Raw genomic sequence first — 22,725 nt, 5'->3', positions numbered from 1 at the left:
AAGCGCAGGACCAGCCCCAACCTCATGGGTATGTGACATTTGAGGTCAAGGCCCCATACTTACTGGGTCCCACAGTTGGTTTAATATTCTGATTTTGCCTTCTGGAAATTCTTAATAATTGTTGAACAAGGGGTCCCACATTTTCCTTTCACACTAAACCCACAAATTATGTAGCTTGTCCTGCACAGGCCTTTGGACTGTTGGCGGAGGGAGGACAAGAACAAGAAGCATGCAGCCATGGTCATGGCGGGCTGCCATCTTCAGCCATGGGGCAAGTCAGCCTGAGGATGCAAACAACATTTAGAGGAGGACAGAGCTCAGAGAATCACAGTGAGCTGCGGTCCTGATGGAGCCAGACCTAAAGCAGCTGCCATTCAGTCAGACTTCTTGATTTTACCAACTAAAACATCCCCTTCTTGGTTTAAGCAAATTTCAGGGAAATTTTCTATTACTTGCAATTGAACACATCCTAACTGATACAATGACTAAGGATGACTGTCAGTGCAGTAACTTAGCACCACACCTCCAGGGCAGGATGCAGTAGCCTCAGCTACTTCCACTACATATTCACACTCGGTTCTCATTCCATAAAATCTGTCCTGTCCACTCACTCCAGCCCCCAAAGGAGCCCCCACTGCTCCATACTCCTAAAGCAATTCAACCAAATCAATACATGTTCCTTGATCATTTGGCATAGGACGTGCCAAGGACCAAGCTGGGCTGAGCCATTCATGTGCCTTATAGTGAGTATTTATACAAAAAGCATTCGAAGTGTAACATTTAGAGCTGGACATGATCTATGAGATCGAGTCCAACACCACTGCATTTTTCAGAAGGAAGAAAGCCCACAGGGAAAGTGGCTTGTTTTAGGGCACACAGTGAGTCAGAGGCTGAGCCAGGCCTGAGTCTCCACCCCTTACCCCCAGCTTTCTCCACCCCTCTCTGCCTCTGGAACTGTCCAGGTATTACTACACATAAGTTGAAAGATTGAGTTTAGTCCCACTAAAGTTGAAGAAGGTGCAGTAACCCTGCCAGTCATAAAGAGCTTGATTCACAAAATCCCTTCTACCTTCTCCAAGACTTAGACTCCACCATTTACAAATGTCAAAAATCTTCCCAATATCTGATCATAATAAAAATTGCTTCTTCTCCCTATTGCAATTTATTTATTTTTTATTTTATTTTATTTGAGATGGGGTCTCGATCTGTCGCCCACGCTGGAGTGCAGTGGCGCAATCTCAGCTCACTGCAACCTCCACCTCCCGGGTTCAAGCAATTCTCCTGCCTCAGCCTCCCAAGTAGCTGGGACTACAGGCACGCACCACCATGCCTGATTAATTTTTTGTATTTTTAGTAGAGACGGGGTTTCACCGTGTTAGCCAGGATAGTCTCGATCTCCTGACCTCATGATCTGCCCACCTCACCCTCCCAAAGTGCTAGGACTACAGGAGTGAGCCACCACGCCTGGCCCGCATTGCAATTTAATTATTCATCTTCTGGTATTAAATTATCTGGGTTGACCTCCTGAAATCTTGCACTTACTAACCCTGTAATCCTAGGCAAATTTTTCCACATCTCTATGACTCAGTTTCCTTCTCTGTAAAATGAGATAATAGTTCCTACCCCAGAAGAGAAAAATAGGGATGAAATAAACTAATGAATATGAAGCACTTAGAGCAGGCCTTGCATATAGTAAGTGCTTAGTAAAAGTTAGCTATTATTACTATGATTATTATTATACCCTCCCTAGTGATATGGCTCATGGCTGTCTTGCATTGACATTTGACCCTTAAGTTGATGTTTAGCTTTTCATAGATATGCACTTTGCCCTCTCCCAAAAGCACCTTCATGACAAAGGCCATGCCGTAATTGATTTATTTCTTCTATAATACTTGACCTACCTCTTCCTTCTCTACTAGTTGGGATCCAAGAACTTCCTCTCCATAAGCTTTAGAAAAGCCTAGCTTTGCAAGATGGGGATCCAACCAATGAACTTTAAAAACTGGCCAGTTCAGAGAAGGATCCATGGGCTCCTTGAACTGGTGGGGATAAGATACCTGTCCTTTATGCCAAGGAAGACAGGACCAAAAACAAGAGGACTCCACTGCAGCTGAAGAAATTTGAGTTAGGTATCAAGAAGAACTTCCTCATGGTATTGGGCTCTGATAAACTTTCAAAAAGGATCATGGTGTTTTTCTTTTCTGGATATTTTTAGAAAAGGCAGAGACTGCTTTATTTCTAGCATGATTAGCATGAGGTTCTCCCACAGCAGACACATAGACATCTAGTGTTCTTTTGTGGGCCTGGGATGAAGGCAGAATAAAGACACCAGAGCCCTGGGCCCCAAGTCCTGAAAGCCTAACATCCCGGCAGATCCCCTGGAGCATCCATCCTGGACACAGAAGCTGCCTCTGGGTTGGGACGGGAGAGAATGGTTTGGGGACAAGGAAGGCTGGGATGAGGTTGAGAGGAATGAGTGACATCATCTCCCTACGGTATTCTGAGCTCCTTGGGAGAAAGGTGTGGTATAAATACCAGGTATTATTATTATGAATCAGAATTTCTTCTTTTTAAATCCCTTATACACCTTAATTCTCTTAACAATGGACCATTTCTAGGAAAGAGAACAAAAGACTTGCAAGGTGGCTTTCCAAAAGAGTGGAGCGTTTGGGGTCCCTTCCACCAGGCTTCCAAGGCTTTTTTTTCTCTCAGGGATCAAATGTTGCCAAGTGACCAGACACCATTCTGTCTAAACAGGAAATTCTCTGTTCCTGACCCCAACCTTCCCTTCCCAACCCCCATTTTATTTACTCTTTGACCTGAACATAACATAAATATTTAATGTCATTTGTTACCTGAAAATTATCTGTATTTATCCTGTTTATTTACTGGCAGTTCCTTAAAAACGAAACAAAAACTACAGGATTGGGTCAGACAACACCAGTTTGTCTGATTTTTCCACTGAAGTCGTCATTTCTCTATTTGATTTAAGTCAGTGACTAGTTGCTCCCCAAACACACCATAGATTTTCCCAGCCTTCTTGCTCTGGGCCTTCCTCCCTGCCACATCTTTTCTCTGCCTGGCAAAATCCTTCTCACTTTTCAAAACCTATTTCAAGTGCCCCCTCCTCTGCGGAGCCTTCCCTGAGAGACCCCTTCACCCTCTGCAGGCTGGATCCACTGCTGTCCCCTCTGTGTTCCTGCAGTGCTTTGTGTGTCCCGTACCATAGTTGTGGGAGGCAAGAAGGTGGAGGTGTCCAAGGAGGACTCTGGAATCACACTACATGGCTTCAAACACAGGCTCTACAGGTCCCTGGTTTTGAGGCCCAACACAGGTGTCTTAGCTTTGGGCCAGGGATCCCATCTTGTTAGTTTCTTTTTTTTTTTTTTTTTCCGAGATGGAGTCTTGCTCTGTTGGCCGGGCTGGAGTGCAGTGGCGCAACCTCAGCTCACTGCAACCTCCGCCTACCGGGTTCAAGTGATACTCCTGCCTCAACCTCCTGAGTAGTTGGGACTACAGGTGCCCACCACCACGCCCGGGTAATTCTTGTATTTTGACTTGAGACGGGGTTTCACTGTGTTGCCAGGCTGGTCTCGAACTCCTGACCTCAAGTGATCCACCTGCCTCGGCCTCCCAAAGTGCTGGGATTACAGGCGCGAGGCACAGCACCCGATCCAATCTTGTTCGTTTCTGCTTGACAAACGTCTGACTCTTAGGAGATACTATGCAATCCTTGGAGGATGGATAATAAGGAAAAAAAAGGAAAGTAAGCAGAAGAATAAATAAAGATGGGGCTGGGAGAATTAGAAGGAAAGGGGAAGAAAAGAGGAATAAGTTTTTAAAGAGGGAAAAATCTATCATTTGGGAGTGGTTGAGATACCCAATATCTAACTCCTAAGTTAGTATCCCACACCCTAACCCGACAGCTACTCTGGGCTTCTGGTTTGGGGGCTGCAGCCAATTTGTCAGCTAGCTCTGCATTCCTGCACCCCAGCGAGGTCTTGAGCTGAGGCTTGCCTGCAGCGACAGGAGGAGATGTGAGCAGGCAGGTTACAACAGTCCATCCTGGCACCGTGTGCAAAGTCTGCCTGTAGGGAAGGACCTGGCTTTGGGACTATCCTGCCACCTCCCACACTAAGCCAAATCTGCTTAGCCTTGAGCTGGAAGAAGCCTATAGCTGTAGAACTTGGGAATCAACTTACCCTTTTAACACACCATCCAGACCATGCCACTCGTTCTCATGGCTCTCATGGCATCCTCCGTCCCTTAGGAAACAATCCAAGGTCCTTACCATGGCCCCAGCTCCTGGCTACTTCTCTACACCGTGTCCCCACCTGGCCTCCTTACTGTTTCTCAAATACACCAAACAGGTTCCCTTCTAATGGCCTTGCATTTGCAGTTCCTTTGATGATGATCCACTCCTCCAGATATATGTGTGGCCTGCTCCCTCCTTTCATTCAGTCTCTATCCAAATGTCACCTCTTGGGAGACATCTTCTCTAAGGTGGGCCCACCCCACTCACCTGCCGAGTTTACCTTCATGACACTCATCTCATCTGATATTACATCCATTACCTATTGCTCACTGTTTTATTTGGTTTTCACCTGCCTCTGCTCTAAATGTGCCCCATGACTATAGAAGCTAAATCATTGAAGTGCCTGGCACATAGTAGGTACTCAGGGAACAACTGTTGAGGATAGAATGAAGGAATCCATCCGCCTCATTCTTGGTGAGAATCTTGGGACCCAGAGTGGGAAGAACTTGTTCAATGTCACCTTTGCTAGCTTATGTGTAGCAGACCTAAGTTCACCCATATCCCCTGGCTCCCAGATGGAGGTTTTGGTGCCCATTCACACAGACTGTGACCTGGGAAGGGCCGCCTACCCTCACCAGTCACCTACACAGACCCCAAGGTGGACTCAAGCACAGAGAGCCCAGTGCATGAGGGCACTTTGCACCCAGGTCTCCTTCTGTGCTGTGCCTGAATCTCTTCTCATCTCTTACTCATTCTGAATCTGAATGAAAAGGTGCTTTTAGACACCAGATCAAGACGATCATGGGCTGGGGATCACCAGTCCTAGACTAGGTCCACAGAGGATAGGACAAGAGCCCACTGGATTTAGCTGGAGTGGGGTTAGAGGGCAGAAGGAATCCCTGACAACACAGGACAGCCAAGTCTGAAGTTGGTGTCCAAGACAGGGTGAAATATTTTGAGAGTCCTTCAGAGACAAGGGAAAGCCACTGCTATCCATTTATGTAAACTCCTCTTGGTCCTTCAGCATATATGTATTGAGTGACTACTACAGCATTCTGGTGTGTGCAAGGTCAGGTGTGTGGGCAGATGACCTGTGGGGCCTCTCACAAGCCCAAAGAGCCTGAAGCTGTGTGACTTGGTCCTCAAAGAACCTCCTTCTAGAGCAGCTTGTTCATCAGTGAAGTGCCAGCCCTCAGGGACAGGAAGTGCCCAACAGAGAAAGTGACACAATCTCCCCACTCTGCTTCAGCAACAAGGATAACAATGACACCCCCATCGCTGAGTCATGGACACTGGGCTACCTGGGCCCTCCATGGCTCATTTTGACCATCACCCTGCCCCTAAGAATAAGTAACACTTCCTTTCTCCCAGACAAGTGTGGGTCATTCTTGGAGCTTCCCCAGCCTCATTAATTCCACAGCCTCCTTTTTTCAAACTTCAGTCCCCAATGGCCCTTTCCATTGTAAAGTTTTTTCTGAAGTCTGCCTTTATACCTCCCTGCTACTCTTTTTAAAGTTCTTTCTTAAGGTTAGTTTCGGTTATTCATCCTAAACAACTCTCTAGACACCTGGATGTTTTTGCACTGTTTATTGAAGAATACATTAAAAAAATTAATCATTTGGTCCTCCACAAATATGTACTGGGTATCAATTATATGCAAGAATCTATGGTAGTTTTAGGGATAGGAACAAAGAGAAGGCAGAAGGGAGAGCAGTGGATCTGGAGACAGAGATCTAGGTTAGAAATTCCAGCTCTGATACTTGTCTCCCTGAGAACAAATCCTGTTTCTCATGCCAGGTTTATTATCTGTGAAAAGGAATGAGGAACTCTTGTTCCATCTATCTCATTGGGCTGCTGTGAGGCTCAATAAAAATTCTCAATAATCGGAGCCTTTACAAACTGTAAAATTCCGTAGAAGTGTAAGTGAAATGCAATATGGTGCAGTGGAAAAATAACTGAACTTAAAACCACAGGTTGAGCAGGGCCCAAGGACTGAATATGTCATTTGCTTCCCTTGGGACTTTGGGAAAGTCATTTAACCTTTGAAAGTCCTTAGGGCATGGCATCTAGACCCCAGGGCAAGTATCCAAGAGAACAAGGCAAAAGCTACAATGTCTTTGCAACCCAGCCTCAGAAGACACACACCATCACTTTCATGGTATCCCATTCATCACACTGACCAACCCTGATACAGTGTGGGAAGGGTCTCCATAGGAGAGTGATCAGGGTCATTGGAGCCTGGCTACCATGGCAGGGAGAGTGTCATGTTGAACAGAATGATCTTGGAATCAAATAGACCAGGGTTCAAATCTCAGGTGCTTGACTTACTCCTTGTATGACCTCAAGCAAGTTGCTTAAATGCTCAGTGTTTATAGAGTTTCTTCTCTATAAGACGGGAACAAATGTAATGGTGCCAGCATCATGGAAAGGTTGTAAAAAGTCGGCAAGGTGACGCCCACACATAGAGTGCCAGTCCAGCTCTAGCTACAGAGTCCAAGCTCTTGTTTACTGGTATAATGGACAGGCAGGTTGAAAGAAGGCAATTCTAGATGCACAAACCATCCCTGTGGTCAATTGAAAAATGCCTTCCAAAGACGTCCATGTCCTAATCCCAGAAACTGTGAATACACTACCTTATATGGCAAAAGGGACTGTGCAGACGTAAACAAAGGATTTGGAGATGGGGAGATTGTCCTGGATTATCTGAATGGGCCCAGTGATATAATTACATAGGTCTTATGATAAGATAGGCAGGCACTGGATATAGAGAAAGGAAAGGGTGATGTGATGACAAACAGAGGCAGAGATTGGAGTGATGCAACCATGAGCCAAGAAGCTAAGGTATGCCAACAGCTAGAAACTGGAAGAGGCAAGGAATAGATTTTCCCCTGGAGCCTCCAGAAGAAACCAGCCCTGCAACACCCTGATTTTAGTCTCCTAAGGCTCATTTCTGACTTGTGACTTTCAGGACTATAAAAGAATAAATTTGTGCTGTTTTAATTCACTAACTTTGGAGTAACTTGGTATAGCAGCAAGAGGAAACTACTACAATCCTTCAAGGGTACCTAACTGACACCTGCAGCCTAGGGAGGTAAACGAATGGGAAGAGAAAGGATGGCAGAGGAGGCAGGATAGGTGCACGTTACTGAACTGCCTCCAGGGAAACCCATCACTCTCTTGCAAGGCAGAGTGACAGCCCTAATTCTGAAGGCTCTGGAGCTACCTAAGTGAGAGGAATGGGTTCAGAAACCAAAGATGGATGAAGATAGAAAGCAAAGGTTGACAGCTGCTTTGGAGTTGACTGGCCAGGCTTGTGGACTTAAAGTGCCTCTTGCTTTGCAAGAAATAAAGCTGTGTTGGTGGGTTCCTGATGGCCTCAGTGGCCCTGCTCCAAGATGGGCATTCTGCAAACGTCTTTTGCAGAATGAGACTAGAAAAAAACATCTCCAGAAACCATGGGGAAGGGGAAAGAAGGAGGCTCTAGTGAGGAGGGTACTGTAGACACTTGTAAAGAAAAAGGCACAGGATTTAAAGGCGGAAAATTTTCTTTTGTCTCCAACTCTACCACTTGCTGCTTAGGGACACCGAAAATGTTCATTTCACCTCTCCAGGCTTCAGTTTCTTCATCTGCCAAATGAGATTGTTTCGAGGATTACATAGGGGAATGCATATGGTATAGTCTACAGAACAGACATACAGTAAGCAATTAATGTTAGCTATTATTACAGTGACCAATTTTCTTTAGAGAGCAACTGTTAAGTGTTTACTAAGCATAAGGCAGTGTAGATGCCAAGTGAGTAAGCACAGTCTCAACTTTTAATGCATTAATGGTCTAGTGAGGGAAAAAGGCAGTTGCCTGTGGGGCCCTAGAGTGCGAAATCTAGGACAGGCTGTAGAATTCTAAGACTTATGGGGCTCCCTGGTAGGTAAACAGAGGGCTACCACTGGAGCAAAACAGACTTCCACAGTCACTTTAAGCATACTAGCCAAACTAAAGAAGACAATCCAAGAAAGTCTGGTCTTACCTCCCCTACACCACAATGTCCTCATCCATAAAAGAACAACTGTTCTATTGTTGGTGCAAAGGTTTCAGTAAAACAATGCACATAGCAATGGCTCCATTAACATCAATTACCTTAATATTATGAGGAACCCAAGCTTTGGAATCATATATTAATAATTTTTCATTCCAACCCCTACCTCAAACCCTTACTGTACTTGCAAACTGTCCGACCTTGGGCATGTAGCTTAAATTCACTAAGTACGGCCAGGTGCAGTGGCTCATGCCTGTAATCCCAGAACTTTGCGGGGCCGAGCTGGCTGGATCACCTGAGGTCAGAAGTTTGAGACCAACCTGGCCAACATGGTGAAACCCCGTCTCTAGTAAAAATACAAAAAAATTAGCCAGGTGTGGTGTTGGGCACCTGTAATCCCAGCTACTTGGGAGGCTGAGGCCAGAGAATCACTTGAATCCAGAAGGCAGAGGTTGCAGTGAGCCGAGATTATGCCATTGCACTCCAGCCTGGGCAACAAGAGTGAAACTCCATCTCAAAAAAAAAAAAAATTTCACTAAGTATCACTTAATTTTCCAGGAAATGGGAGTGATTATCCTTACTTGCAGAGTTGCTGTGAAGATGAGAAATATTGCATGTCGTGTGACTGGAACATCCTAGACTCTCAGTAAAAGACAGCTAGTAGAACAGTGCTTGGCCAGGCCCAACTGCAGGGAGAAGTACCTCATACCAGATGGATGATACCAAAGAATCCCTCTGCTCTCCTGTGACCTGTGCTGCTCACCTGGGGGCCACTGCACAGGAATGATGGCAAAAGGTGAGAACTCAGCTCTAGGCACGGCTGATTGGATAGGGACAGGAGAGGAGTGATCGCCCAGCCAGGAGCTGCAACAGCCACAGGGCCCTCTGTTGCATGCACAGCCACATCCATGCAGCCTCACCAGTGGACCCACTCTGGTTCAATGCCAAGGCAACACCTCTGCCTCCAGGGGCCATATCAACTGTTTACAAATGGAAGTTCTCCCTGGCACGGAATCTCAGTCCTTCCTGCTGCAGCAAGCTCTGAGTGGGACAAGAAGGCAGGAGTGTCCTGTTCACAGACAAAACCCATGTGGTCTCCCACTACAGCAATAACAGAAGCTGATACCTATGCTCACCATGTGCCAGGAGCTATGCTGAGCAGCCTTCTTAAGGAGGTACATTACCATTGTACCCATTTGCCAGCCTTCTTAAGGAGGTACATTACCATTGTACCCATTTGCCTGATGAGTAAACTGGGGGACAGAGAGAAATTGAGTAACTTGCCGCAGCTTACGCAGATAGTAAGCAGAGACTCAGGTTTCAAATCTAGTCATCTGACTTTGAAGGCCCTGCCCCCTCACCACCAGGCCATGCAGGGACTCTGTCCCTGGGACCCATGATACAAGGAAATTACCCTCATTGATGGCCATGGCTGCTCTCATGCTGAAAGGCAGCAGGTGCCCACCTGGAAATTCTGGGATTTTAAGAGGCTCCCTGCCTGGAGAGATCCAACCAGACTGTGCTTGCCCCCACAGGATCCTGGCCCTCCCCCTTCCTCCTCCAGGACCTTCCCCACGACATCCCCCAGGCCCTTTTAGGAGCTGGCTCCTGAGTCACTGCAGAAAGAAGACTGCCTCGACCGCCTCCTTCCCCGCATCTCCAGGGCAGCCCTGTAGGAAAGGCTTCCTGGCTGAGGACACTAAAATGTTTCAAACGCCTCACAAGCCCCTCCCAGGCAGGGAATTAAAACAAAAAGACAGAGAGGGAGGAGGAGCCATCTGAGAACTGGGTCTTCCCCCTAAACGCCGTGCCAGCCTTACACATCCTGAGGACTGGAGCCCAACAAGTTGCAACTCACCCAGGGTTCTTCCCTCCAGCTGCGTCCACTAATTATAAGGGAAAAGTTGAAAGGAAGGTTTCAAACTTTTTATGATAGTGCAGTTTTCTCTTTTGCTCTTCTTTCTCTCTCCTCCTTTTCCCATTCCCTCTCCTTCTCTTCTCCTCTTCTGTTTCCTGGCAACAGGCTCCCCCAGATAAGTACAGGAAAGAACTATGCGCATTGAGCACAGAATGGTGTACGGCAAGGTCCTTCCAGAGGTCATGGAACTGAATCTCTGCCTCCTTACACAAAACCATTGCTCACCCCTTAGCACCCTTGAGAAGCAGGTGAACAAATGACTGGGGGGAACTCTCCCTCTCATAACAGTCTTTAAAAGTTTACTTTAAGGTCTTTACAGTTTATTTCTCACTGTGCCAAAAAAAAAAAATGCATAGCCATGAAGATTCAAAGAAGACTCTTCAGATCATCCATTGTCCCAGAACACAAGATAACACACTATCAATGTTTTAATGTACAGTAAACTCTTGACATTCCCAAGGATTATATCTCAAGATCTTCATGAATCCCCAAATTTAAGAAAATGGGAATATCAGAGACAACCCTGAGACCCTTTACGAAGAGGTTCTTAACTCTAAGTCTGATCTACATCAGCATAGACTTAAGGAAGGGATGTCCTAGTTTGCGGCTGAGTTATGGGTGAAGTGCCACCCACTTTACAGATGAGGAAACTGAGGCTAAAGGGGTATATGGTTTTTTCTGTGACCCTGAGCTAAATGAGAGTTCAAGGCGTGGCAAAAAGAAGAAAAATGCCTTGGCAGGGTCAGCAGGGAACTGGCTGGTGCCTGCACTGGCCAATAAATTGGAGGGACAGGGAAAACAGCAGAAATCCTGCCTTCCCATGTGCACTAACACGTTGAGTCCTCCCATTTGACCAGACCCAGCTTTTGCAGGAGCTGGAGTCAGGCACATTGTCTGGGTTTAGAGAATGAGATACTGGTGGGCTGAACAGCCTGCCCTGGCCCAGGAGGCCCCTCACTCACTGCGGTAAAGTGTGGGCTTCCAGGCATTAGAGCTGGGACCCAAATGTCTCCCAAGAAGGTAGCCAAGAAGGCAAGGAGCCGACGCTTACCCTGGATGCCACAGGAACCACTTGGTTCCAGAGGACACGTCCTACCAGGCAAACAGGAGAGCTTGCCAGAGCTGGAAACCTGGAACCAGCTAGCTTCCTCACCTCTGTCCCACACTTAACACTATTTAATATTGGTCAAGTCTTCTGACAAACTAGCATCAAACAGTGGCAAAGCTGCCCTGAACAAAAAGATTCAGACATCCCAGCCTGGTGATGGCACTTACACCGCTATTCCAGGGCAACCAGAGTGCTCTGGGCAATCTCTTTTTTTTTTTTTTTTAAAGACAGTCTCACTGTGTCACCAGGCTGTAGTACAGTGGCACAATCAGCTCACTGCGACCTCCGCCTCCCGGGTTCAAGCGATTCTCCTGCCTCAGCCTCCCAAGTAGCTGGGACTACAAGCGTGCAACACCATGCCCAGCTGATTTTTGTATTTTTAGTAGAGACGGGGTTTCACTGTGTTGGCCAGGATGATCTCGATCTCTTGACCTCGTGATCCGCCCACCTCGGCCTCCCAAAGTGCTGGGATTACAGGCAGAGCCACCGCTCCCGGCCTGGGCAATCTTTTGGAGTTTGTTGCAACCTGTGATGCCTGGCTCCAGGATCCAGCCAGGGGCTAACAGCCCTCACCTGCCACTCCCTTTGCACAGCCCGGAGCCAGCTGTGTGGCGTCTGCCATTCCTAGACCGGCGGAGGACTGATTCAACTCCTGCCAGAGTTCCCTGAGTCCTAGCCCCAAGCTTTTTCTCGCCGCACCCACAAAGCCCTTGCTGGATACCCCTCTCTCATGCACTCAAACCTCTCTAAGATTTATTTTTCCCCACCACGCCTAAGCTCTTAGGGCTTCTGGCTTCACATTTTATCTCTTTGGTGGCTCGCCAGAGAGAAGAAAGAGGAGTGCAGGAAAGCGATCTGAAATAATGACAGAAAGCAAGGGGTAAGATCACATATGACTCTAAGACTCCCAGCTAGCTCCTTCTTCCCAGTGACCTACTGGAGAAATTTAATTAAGAAGATCTATCGGTCAAGTTTCTGGAGGGCCTCTGGAATTCTCCAAGGATCTCCAAGGACTTGAGAAATGTTTTGAAATAGAAAATTCACAATTACGGAATCATTCAAAAAACAAACACTGAAATGACCTCTGGCTTAGATATTCCTATTTGCCTTGGTACCCCAAATGTCCTACACGCAGATGTGGGTGCACACCAGCTCCATGAAAACCTGAAGATGCCAGGGACTGGGCCCACCCAAGTGGAGTTGCCAGAGTTAACAAATAAAAATAGAGCACACTCAATTAAATTTGAATTTTAGACAAATAATTTTTGTGGGCACCTGTAATCCCAGCTACTCGGGAGGCTGAGGCAGGAGAATCACTTGAACCTAGGAGGCAGAGGTTGCAGTGAGCTGAGATCGTGCACTAAACTCCAGCCTGGGCAACAAGAGCAGAACTCTGCCTCAAATAATAATAATAATAATTTTTAATATAAATGTGTCTACTATGGAGTGGGACACATTTTTACTGCAATTTATTTGTTGTTTATCTGAAATTCAAGTTTAACTGGACTCCCTAGATTTTATCAGGCTTCCCTAACCCTAAGGCATCTGCCTCTAGGTTCTCCACAGAGGTACTCTCACCCAGGCCCACATAAACATTCTATCCATGAATGTGAACCTCGATCCATTGTGAATTCTCCCTATTTGCATGCAGTCATCTAAAAATTACCCAGGGCTGGGGAGCTAGGGAGTAGTGCATTTTTTTCATGCCCCTTACCACCTGCCTGACCCCTGATCTCACTCAGGAATGTCATCTGTGACTCGAAATCTAGTCATCTGATTTTGGAGGCCCTGCCCCCTCACCAGGCCATGCAGAGACACTGTCCCTGGGACCTGTGGTGCAAGGAAATTGCCCTCATTGATGGCCATGGCCCATGCAATGCTGAAAGGAAGAAGGTGCCCACCTGGAAATTCTGGGGTTTTAAAAGTCTCCCTACCTGGAGAGATCCAACCAGACTGCACTAGCCCTTGAGTACCAGGAGTACTCAAACTCACTAAATGTCAAAGACCTTTGGCATCTCGGAAGGTTCTTAGCTCACCCGTTCTAAATTCTCCCTCCACGGCAGTCCTGGGAGTGGAAGCTTGGGTTAAGAAAAAGGCTAAAAGTATTGGCTCGTGTAAAAAGTTTAATTTCCAGATGCTAGAGAAAATCAAAGAAGTGGCTTAGATTGCTTTTTCTGGTTTCTAAGGTAACATCACAGAGATGTCCAGGTCAGTGGGGGTGCTGTCATAGCAGCTCTCTTGCTAAAGGGCCAGAGGAGTGTTTTGTGCCTGTTATGAATGGTCTCGACCCTGTACTCCATAGAGACAGACCATGGCCCTGGAGCCAGGGTCTCAGGACATCTCTTATTCTTTTCCTGGCACTCAGTCTGGAGAGCTGGGCATCCGCCAAGTGGGTGGGCTGTCTCTTCCAATAGAGAAGAGAAAGGATCTCCCGAGTCTCTGGTAGGACTCCTTGAAACATCTCCCTTGGGGCTTTTCCCGTGGTCGGCATGTGTGAACAAGACTCCCTCATGTTTCTGACTCACTCTGAAATGAGTTCTGCCTAGAGCTCGGGTCTCTAGCTGGCAGCTTGGCAATGAGCCTGGGATAGTGGGGAAAGGAGGCGTTCTTCCCAGGTTTCCAAAGCTGACTTGCCTCAGAGACGCAAGCCCCCAGCCAGCCTTCTTCTAGGCTTCTATTTCCAGGTTGGGAGAATGGGTTCACTGAGCCAGCCAGATATTATGGGAAGGACCAAAGAGACGATGTCTGTGAACGTATGGTGAATTCTCAAAAAAATAGGGCTGAGATCCAAAACATCAAGCAGCTTGCAAAGGTAAGATATAGTTTAAAACTTTTAAAACAGATTTTATGTCTCCAGAATCTCTCCCTTGAGAAATTCAGAGTCTGATATCTGGTCTCCTTGAAACCAATCAATTTAAAAAAAAAAAAATTGAGCTACAAGGCTTCCAAAGGGCGGGGGGGAAGGCCAGGCGCAGTGGCTTACGCCTATAATCCCAGCACGTTGGGAGGCCAAGGTGGGCAGATCACCTGAGGTCAGGAGTTCAAGACCAGCCTGGCCAACATGGCAAAACCCGGTCTCTACTAAAAATACAAAAATTAGCTAGGTGTGGTGGCAGGCGCCTGTAATCCCAGCTACTCAGGAGGCTGAAGCAGGAGAATCGCTTGAACCCAGGAGGCCAAGTTTGTATTGAACCGAGATCACACCATTGCACTCCAGCCTGAGCAACAAGAGCGAAACTCCATCTCAAAAAAGAAGAACAATGAGAAGAAGAGTTCAAACTGCAGCAAGAGGAACATTGTTGGACGCTGCAGGGGTTTCCTAAGCATGAAAGTTGTCTAGCTTGAAAACTGATGGAAGAATGAACTCCTGTCGTGCAGCACCTTGCAGAGTTGACATTCCTTGAAGACACAGAATGCCCAAACCCTTCAAGGTGAGAGAAGAAGAGGACTTCTGTGACAGCCAAGCAGCACTCAGAATCAGAAAATCCATGGCAATGTTCTCATAAAGGCTCTTTGGGTTGCAAGGAACAGAAACCCCCTCCAACTAGTTCAAGGGAATAGAGGGGTGGTTGAAAAGGTACCAGGAATGACATGGGAAAATGGGGAAGATGTCATGGGTCCCTGGAATGGGAGAACCAAAAGCCTTTGTGATCCAGGGCCATTGTCTCTTGATTCCATCCTCCTCGCCTGCTACTATTTGTTCATCTTATCCTTCTTCCAATATTCCATCCTCCTAAGGCTTCTCACCTCCCGTGACTGCCCCTAACTGAGCCTTCCTCCTGTGTGCCTTTCATTCTTTCATTTATGAAAGAGAGAATCAAATTGTCCCAGACTCACCCGTGGGTGGATTCTGATGGGATCAGGTGTCCTGCCTTGAGCAGTCACTGTGATGGGGCAGGAGGCGTTCAAAGCACTGAGGCTCGCTCCCCATGAACAGAGGCAGGACAGGCAATTATCATTATGCCTGGTACAGAAGGAAAGGGGAATACATTAAGAGGAGAAGCCAAGGCTATCTTAAAAGGAGAGAGCACTCTTTGCTATCCACAGTGAATGTGAAGAGTTAGAACTTCAGGTCAAAAGCCCGTTTACTTATTGAACAGTATGCTTAAGAATGTTATGTATATTATCCTGTTTCGCATTCCTACCATTGTGGGTTAAATTATTTCCGTTTTACAAGTAAGGAGCACTGAAACTCAAAATGGCACACACCAAGGTCACTCAGCTAGCTGAGGGAGGCATCGCGGTCCAACTCAGTTTTATGTGACTCCCAGCCGGTATGTTTTCGGACAGAGTCAGACACTAAACAAGGGTGTCCCTTTGAAACTTGAGTCAAATGAGATGCAGACAATTAAAGTCAAGCTACTCGCCAAATCACCCTACATGAGGAAGAATGGGATGGGAGAGGAAGGCCAGGGGGAGGTAAATGGATTTTTCTTTCTGAGAAATAGGAACGATACAGGGGTAGAAAGATGGAAGATGTGTGGCCTGTCTGAGGACTCTTGGGGTGAGGCACGGGATGGCAAAGAAAAATGAAATCCAAGGCCATAGAAAAGTACATACCTTAAAGGAGTGGGTTTTTCTGTTGTTGTTCTTTGTTCCTGTACCAGAAGTGCCTATTAAAAAAAAAAAAAAAAAAAATCTCTGCTGTTGCTCCAGCAACGAACAGAGCCAGAGCCCTGCAAGGCCTTTGCCAGGTCAAGAGCTTTTTCTATTCCCGCTACCCCCCAACATTTCTATCGTCAAGGAGGAAGAGCAGAGGCCGCCGAGACACACCACTCAGAAGACTCAGCAGAAACCCAGACCTTGCTTGAACTAGAAGGGAAGTTAAAAACAGGTATAGGGAGGTGGGCGGGGGGAGGGGGCTACTACGGGCTCTGCCCAGTGATACCTGAAGACAGTGACTGAGGCAGAGACCAAAATCAAGCCCTGACGTGGATCTACATGGAAAGTAAAAGCACAGGGAACAGAGAAAAATGCTCAAAGCTAAAAGAGACACACACACACACACACACACACACACACTCCCAGAGACCCAGAAGCAGACACACACACAAAGCGAGAAACATGGGCCAGAGAAAGAAAGGAGGGCTGCCTTGTTTATTCTCGTGAAAGACATCTGGATTTCTCAGTGAGGTCTCCACTTGGGTCCTTCCCTCATTTTCCAGCTGGACTGGCTGGTGGAATACTGGCTGCAGAGATGCCGTGAGTCAGCACCAGATCCTAGCTTAGTCCCGCTGCCCCTCTGCTCTGCCCTGTGCCAGACCACACAGCCTTCCACCCCTTCCTGCGAAGCATGGCTCAGCTCCCCCTCCAGGTAACACACTTCAAAGGCACTGGGGTGAGATGGGGCAGGCTGGGCCAGCCTCAGGATGGGAGCAGTTTCCAAAAGTCCCCAGCCCAAACACTCCTCATCAATTTTCTAGAATGTCTTCCCTCCGCCACTCCCTGCCCCACTTCCCTGACACTTTGAATAACCCCTGGAAGTTAGAACTGGAGAACTCAGTGTTTCACTGGGGCTGTCAGCCTCTTCTGCACTGTGAGTCTGTGCAGTTTTAGTATTGTGGGGTTGACCAGATGTCAGCCAGTGTCAAAGCACAGCCCTATAATAACATAATCGGTATGTTCTTCCCTGAAGCTGGTCATGCTCTCTGGGAGAGTCAAAAAGACAAGGGGGTGCTTAAATGGCTAGGAAACATAGGACATCTATCAAGGTGTGTGCACTATAGAGATGCCCCTGGGAATGAGTCTTAATCCCCAGCCACCAGGCTGGTTGCCAGCATCTCTCTGAAGATAATACCTGTATGCACTTTGTACTAACTGTATGTGTCCAGTCTTCCACAGAAAACCGTAAAGATCTCTGCAATCAGGAAACATACTCAACTTTGTGTTCCTGGTAACACAAAATAAAGCACAGTGCCTGGTGCTGAAGTACTCTCATGAAACATCAGCTGACTTGGGTTCATTTGCTGGTGGCTTCTTCTGACTTTTTAAAAACACAACAGAACTTTAGAACCATGAAAACAACTTAATGTTTCTTCCTCTTGTAAGTCCTTTCTCTCTTGTCAATTAGGTTCATGCTTGAGATCTAGCACTGATCCAAGGACTCAGAGCCTAAGGATGATGTATGACCCATATGTCATCTTGGACATGTAACTTAGCCTCTATAACAACATCCAGTAAAACTTTTTGCATTTATGGGAATATTCTATATTTGCACTGTCCAATACAGTAGCCACTAGGCACATGTGGCTATAAAGCCCTTGAAATATAGGTTGCAGTGAGCCAAGATCACGCTGCTGCACTCCAGCCTGGGTGACAAAGCAAGACTCCATCTTAAAAAAAACAAAATAAAATAAAAAGCAATGGACCTGAATAGACATCTCTCCAAAGAAGATATACAAATGGCCAATTAGTACATAGAAAGATGCTTAATATCATTAGTCATCAGGCAAATCAAAATGACAATGGATAACACTTTATACCCAATAGGAGGATTATTATCAAAGAGTCAGATAATAATAAGTGTTGACAAGACTTTGGACAATTGGGACTCTCATACACTGCCCCAGAGAATGGAAAAAGATGCAGCTACTTTGGAAAACAGCCAGTCATTTCCTCAAAAAGTTAAGCATAGAGTTACCATATGACCCAGCAATCTCAATTCCAGGTACATCACCCAAGAGAAATAAAAACATGTGTTCACACAAAAAAACTTGCATACAAGTGTTCATAGAAGCATTATTCTTAATAGCCAAAAACTAGAAACAACTAAAATGTCCATCAACTGATAAATGAATAAACAAACTGTGGTATATCCATACCTTGGAATATTATTCAGCCATAAAAAAGAATGAAGTACTGATACATGCTGCAACATGGTTGAACCTTGAAACCATTATGCTAAGTGAAAGAAGCCAGACACAAAAGACCACATATTATATGATTCCATTTATATGAAACATCCAGAATAGGCAAATCTATAGACAGAAAGTAGATTAATAGTTGCTTAGGGGTAGGGGATGTTGGGGAGATTATAGAGTAATAGCTAAATGGCTCAGGGTTTCTTTCAAGGTGGTAAAATATTTTTAAATTAATTGTGGTGATAGTTGCACAGCTCTATGAAAATTCTAAAAATCATTGAATTGTACGCTTTAAATGGTTGAATTGTATGATGTGTGAATAATTATATTTCAGTAAAGCTGTTACTAAAAAGGTACCCCAGACTTCTCAACTAGCATTGATCCTGCTCACATTTCCCAATGGGCTTTAACCAGGCTGTATCTTTCTCTTCCTGTTGCTGTCGCATCATATGGCTAAGAGAGACCAACCTGCTTATAGACAATGCCTGTGGCAAAGCCCCATCCGTGTAAGTCTAGAAAGGAGATGGAAGGTTTACTCATGTTTCTTTGGGCCTGCTGGGTAATTGGACTTGGGTTAGGAGTTGGGGGCACTGGCTACTACCCCAGGAGTTCAGAGGGAAATTTGCTTTAAAGTAGTTGGGTGCCTGCTCTGAATCGGGCCACCTGAGTCAATCTCCTCACTCCTGAGCTCACTGCAATGCTGCCTGGGTGGTGGCAGGGGGTAGGGTAAGTAGTTCTTACTCTGGGGACAGGGACCACTCTGAGAATCTGAACCTTGGGCATAAATGGCCATCCTGCTAAACAGTGAGGCTGAAAGCATGGAGCTCCTAAGCATGCCCCGCACCTCCCAGGAGCTGGTAGGAAACGAGTGTGTTGAGGCATGTGAGATCACCATGCTCCCGCCAGCCACCTCTCTCTGAAATCTGGTTGGAGAGATGGCTTGGCCAGCCGTGGAGCTGGGCAGCAACCTGCTCTAAGAGGAGACTCTCAGTCATCTGAGTCAGCCTCCTCATCCTTGAGCTCACTGCAGTGCTGCCCAGGTGGTGGCAGGAGGTAAGGTAAGGCAGGGATGCGGGCTCCCTGCCTCCTGCTTCCAAACCACCTCTCTTCTTTCCCATCCTGCACGCCAGGCACAAAGCTGGCAGAGGGAGGGAGAAGACACTGAGGAGCAAGTTTGATCTGATTTCCAGGCCTCCATCTGCCTTAACCGATCTCTGCAACGCTGGCACTCTGTGGTCAAGTTGAGCCACTACCAAGATAACTTGAGAAATATAACTGCACACTTCTCTGGGACTCAGGCTAAGCAACTTCTTGGCAATCTCAAGAGTCTGCCATCCTACCCAGTTTATCCCAGCTGTTTCACACACTCATTTCTCTCCATAGGTTCCAGTCTCTTCACACCTTGACATGATGACAAGCTCTTGACTTCCTTCACCATGATCAAATCAAACAGGTGCCCTTCATCCCTCCTTCCTTCCTGGAATCACCTCTCTGCCTTCATGCCTGCCTGCACAGAAACCAAGCCCCTCCACCCACACCAAAAAGTATCTATTCCAGCTCTCTTCCTATGTCCACTCCCTGCCTTCGCCTCTTGTCTCCCTTGTCACCAGCTTCTCCATTTCCCCCTCTATTTTGCAGAAAACCAGGGTTTTCCTAGGGCCATTGTACTAGTCAGAGTTCTCCAGAGCAGCAAAACCAGTAGGATGGATGAATGGTTGGGTGGTTGGTTGGATGGATGGATGCATGGATGGATGGATGGATGGATGGATGGATGGATTGCTAATACATAGATAATACAGATACATAAATACATAGATACACAGATGAAAGGACTTTTTTATTGGATTGGTTCATGCAATTATGGAGCCTAGGAAAGCCAATAGTGTAATTCAGTTTGAGTCCAAAGGCCTAAGAACAAGGAGAGCCTCTGGTGTAACTCCCAGTCCAAAGGCCTGAGAATTGGAGGGGATTGAGGGTGAGATTGAGGGGAACTTTGAACCAGGAGCTCTGATGTCCAAGGGCAGGAGAAAATGGATGTCCCAGCTCAGGAAAAGACAGAGCCAGTTCACCCAATCTTCCTTGCCTTTTTATTCTATTTGGGCCTTCAGTGAATTGGCTGATGCCAGCCCATGTTGGTAAGGGTGAATCTGCTTTACTCAGTTCACTGACTGAAATGCTGATCTGTTCCAGAAGCACCCTCACAGACACACCCAGAAATAATGTTTTACCAGCTGTCTGGGTGTCCCTTAACCCAGTTAAGTTGACACATAAGTTAACCATCACAGTCATCAATCTAGCCACCACCTCTCTCTTCCCTCTTCCAAGAATGATCTCTTAGACTGACTGGTTGGTCTGTACTGATGACTCCATGTGGTGGCTCTCATTGACTTCTACTCTCAGCAACCCACCACGCTTTCCCTTAATTCGGGCTTCAGTGGCAGTTCTTTACCATGCAAAACCAACCATGGCTTCCCCAGGCAGGCACGTTGGCACGGTTAAGTGTAGAGACTGCCAGCTCAAACTTCCTGAGCTCGTAGCCCAACTCTTCTATCTAGTAGCTGTGTGGTCTTGGGCTTGTTTTTTAAGCCATTCAGTGCCTCCAGTCTCAATTATAAAGTGAAGTTAATAAATGTGCTTTCCCTTATAAGGCTGTAGTGAAGATTAAGTAAAATAATGCATGTCAGGTGGCTCGCATGTAAGAAGACTTCTGTGAAAGTTGGCTAATGGTGTTATTATGGTGATTTTCTTCTTTCTCTTAGAGCATTCCTAGTTCAAGAAGGCAGAGACTGATGCCTCGGTTGCTCCTTTTATTTCCAGACTGTTCTTTCTCTGTTCCTCTTTTCCTCTCAAGCAGTAACTCGGGCTCTTCTCCTAAGCTCAGACCAGGCGCTCTCTTCTGCACAGTGATTCTCTGTGGGAGGTCATGTTCATGTTGCCACAGTTTTGTGGATGATCCCCAGATAAGTACCACCAGCCCCACTTGTTCCAGTTCTATGGGCTCCCCTATGCTCAGGATGCTTCACCTGGATGTGCCCTCTCCACCTCCTTTTCTCCACCTCTTGCTTCACTGCATCCTCTGCCCAGATCATCTGCCCCCCAACCCATCCTCTTGTATGTTCAGACTCCGGAACCTCACCTGCATCTTCCACTGACCCATTTTCCCCAAACACTCACTTTTATAGATCACCAAATTTTCTTCTCCAATAGAGAGAGGAATCATCCCTCTCCCTACTTACTAGTCAGGAAATGCAGGTGAGTGTTCAGGGTGTAAGAAGAAAGATGCCCCATAAACATGATACAGTGCCTGGACTGAAGGACCATATTTTCCTTCTATTTTAAAATCCAGTCAATGGGAATGGGGGGAGCAGATGGAGCTGTGTATATGGGACAGGGTGGCCATGGAGTGATGGGAGAGCCATCTTTTGTGTCTGTTTGAAATTCTCTACAATGAAATGATTTGTGTTAATATAATTAAATAACCAGTCAAATCTCTGGGAAAAAAGAAGGTGGGGGAGGGTGAGCCAATGCTGTCTTCAGAGTCCCAAATGGTGACAAGAGGCAAAAAGTGAATTGCAACTGTCCCCCTTAAACCCACGTCTCCCAGTCCCCAGCCAGCCAGTATCCTTCCTGTTTCTTTCTAGGGCTGTGTGCATATGTAACCTCTGTTTTACAGCTGTGAGAAATAGGTAGGTAGGTGGATAAATACATATGTACACAGATGATGACAGTTAATCAGTAATGATTAGTGTGTCTGCAGTTTTCAGTCATTTCTGTTTTGGAGGAGTAGGGAATAGGGTCCAGAGACCACTCCAGAGAAGCTTAGCATATGACAGTTTATCTCAGAATTTCTAGAATACAGAGTGTTTTCTCCCTGTATTTCATATTCCGGGTTCTGCCTGAGTCCAAGATTTATACAACTCCCTATGTGTTTGCGGACCAGAAACCATCTGATGCAGGTGACCAAATCTTTGGGGCCTTTACTGGTGGTGCCTCATTTAAACTTTGACTTTGAACCTCTAGGGTCAATATTGACCTCATTTATTTCTTCCCAGACTATTGAGTAGAATTAAGTCCCATTCATTCCAGACTCCCAGCCCTGGCCCATATCAACCCCTAGGAAATGCCCCAAGTGGACTCCAGCTCTCTCCAACACAGGCATCTCTCCCCACCCCTGATACCCCCCTACTCTCCCAGGCCCTTCCCATCTGGTTGGGTTTCTAACTGGCTGCAGAGAGCAAGTGATTAGGAAGAATTTAGTAATTATCAACAAAGAAAATTAAAATTCGTTTGGTTTTTTTTTTTTGCTTTTAATACTTTAGCAATGTAAAAAAGATAACAAGAAAGAGAAGCTGACTGTTGAATAATCAAAAGAAAAAATAGAAAGAGGAAAGGAGGAAAGAAATAGACTTCATTCATTTACTCACAAATATTTGAGCATCTACTATATGTCAGTTGCTCTTCTAGGCCCTGGGCAACGCAATGGTGAACACACCCGTCAAACTGCCTGCTTTCATGGGACTTTTTTTCTAGGCAAAATTAAGGCCTAGAAG

The 22,725-nt window shown here is 46.3% G+C and overlaps 1 long non-coding RNA gene across 1 annotated transcript in view; it reads right to left on the bottom strand.

Annotated features, from left to right (window-relative positions):
* LOC129058122 (uncharacterized) overlaps positions 1-15,935 on the bottom strand; it is a 627,088-nt gene extending 611,153 nt beyond the window's left edge. The window contains exons 1-2 of the long non-coding RNA XR_010136099.1: positions 15,876-15,935; positions 15,153-15,279 (exon numbers count right to left, since the gene is read on the bottom strand). This is a non-coding gene — a long non-coding RNA (uncharacterized LOC129058122). The remainder of the gene's footprint in view (positions 1-15,152; positions 15,280-15,875) is intronic.
* Positions 15,936-22,725: the final 6,790 nt, after the last annotated feature.

The sequence above is a fragment of the Pongo abelii genome, chromosome 11 (genome assembly GCF_028885655.2).
Source record: "Pongo abelii isolate AG06213 chromosome 11, NHGRI_mPonAbe1-v2.0_pri, whole genome shotgun sequence".
NCBI lineage: Eukaryota > Metazoa > Chordata > Mammalia > Primates > Hominidae > Pongo > Pongo abelii.
Note: the sequence above shows the minus strand (reverse complement) of the source record. Positions and strands in the feature narration are given on the sequence as shown.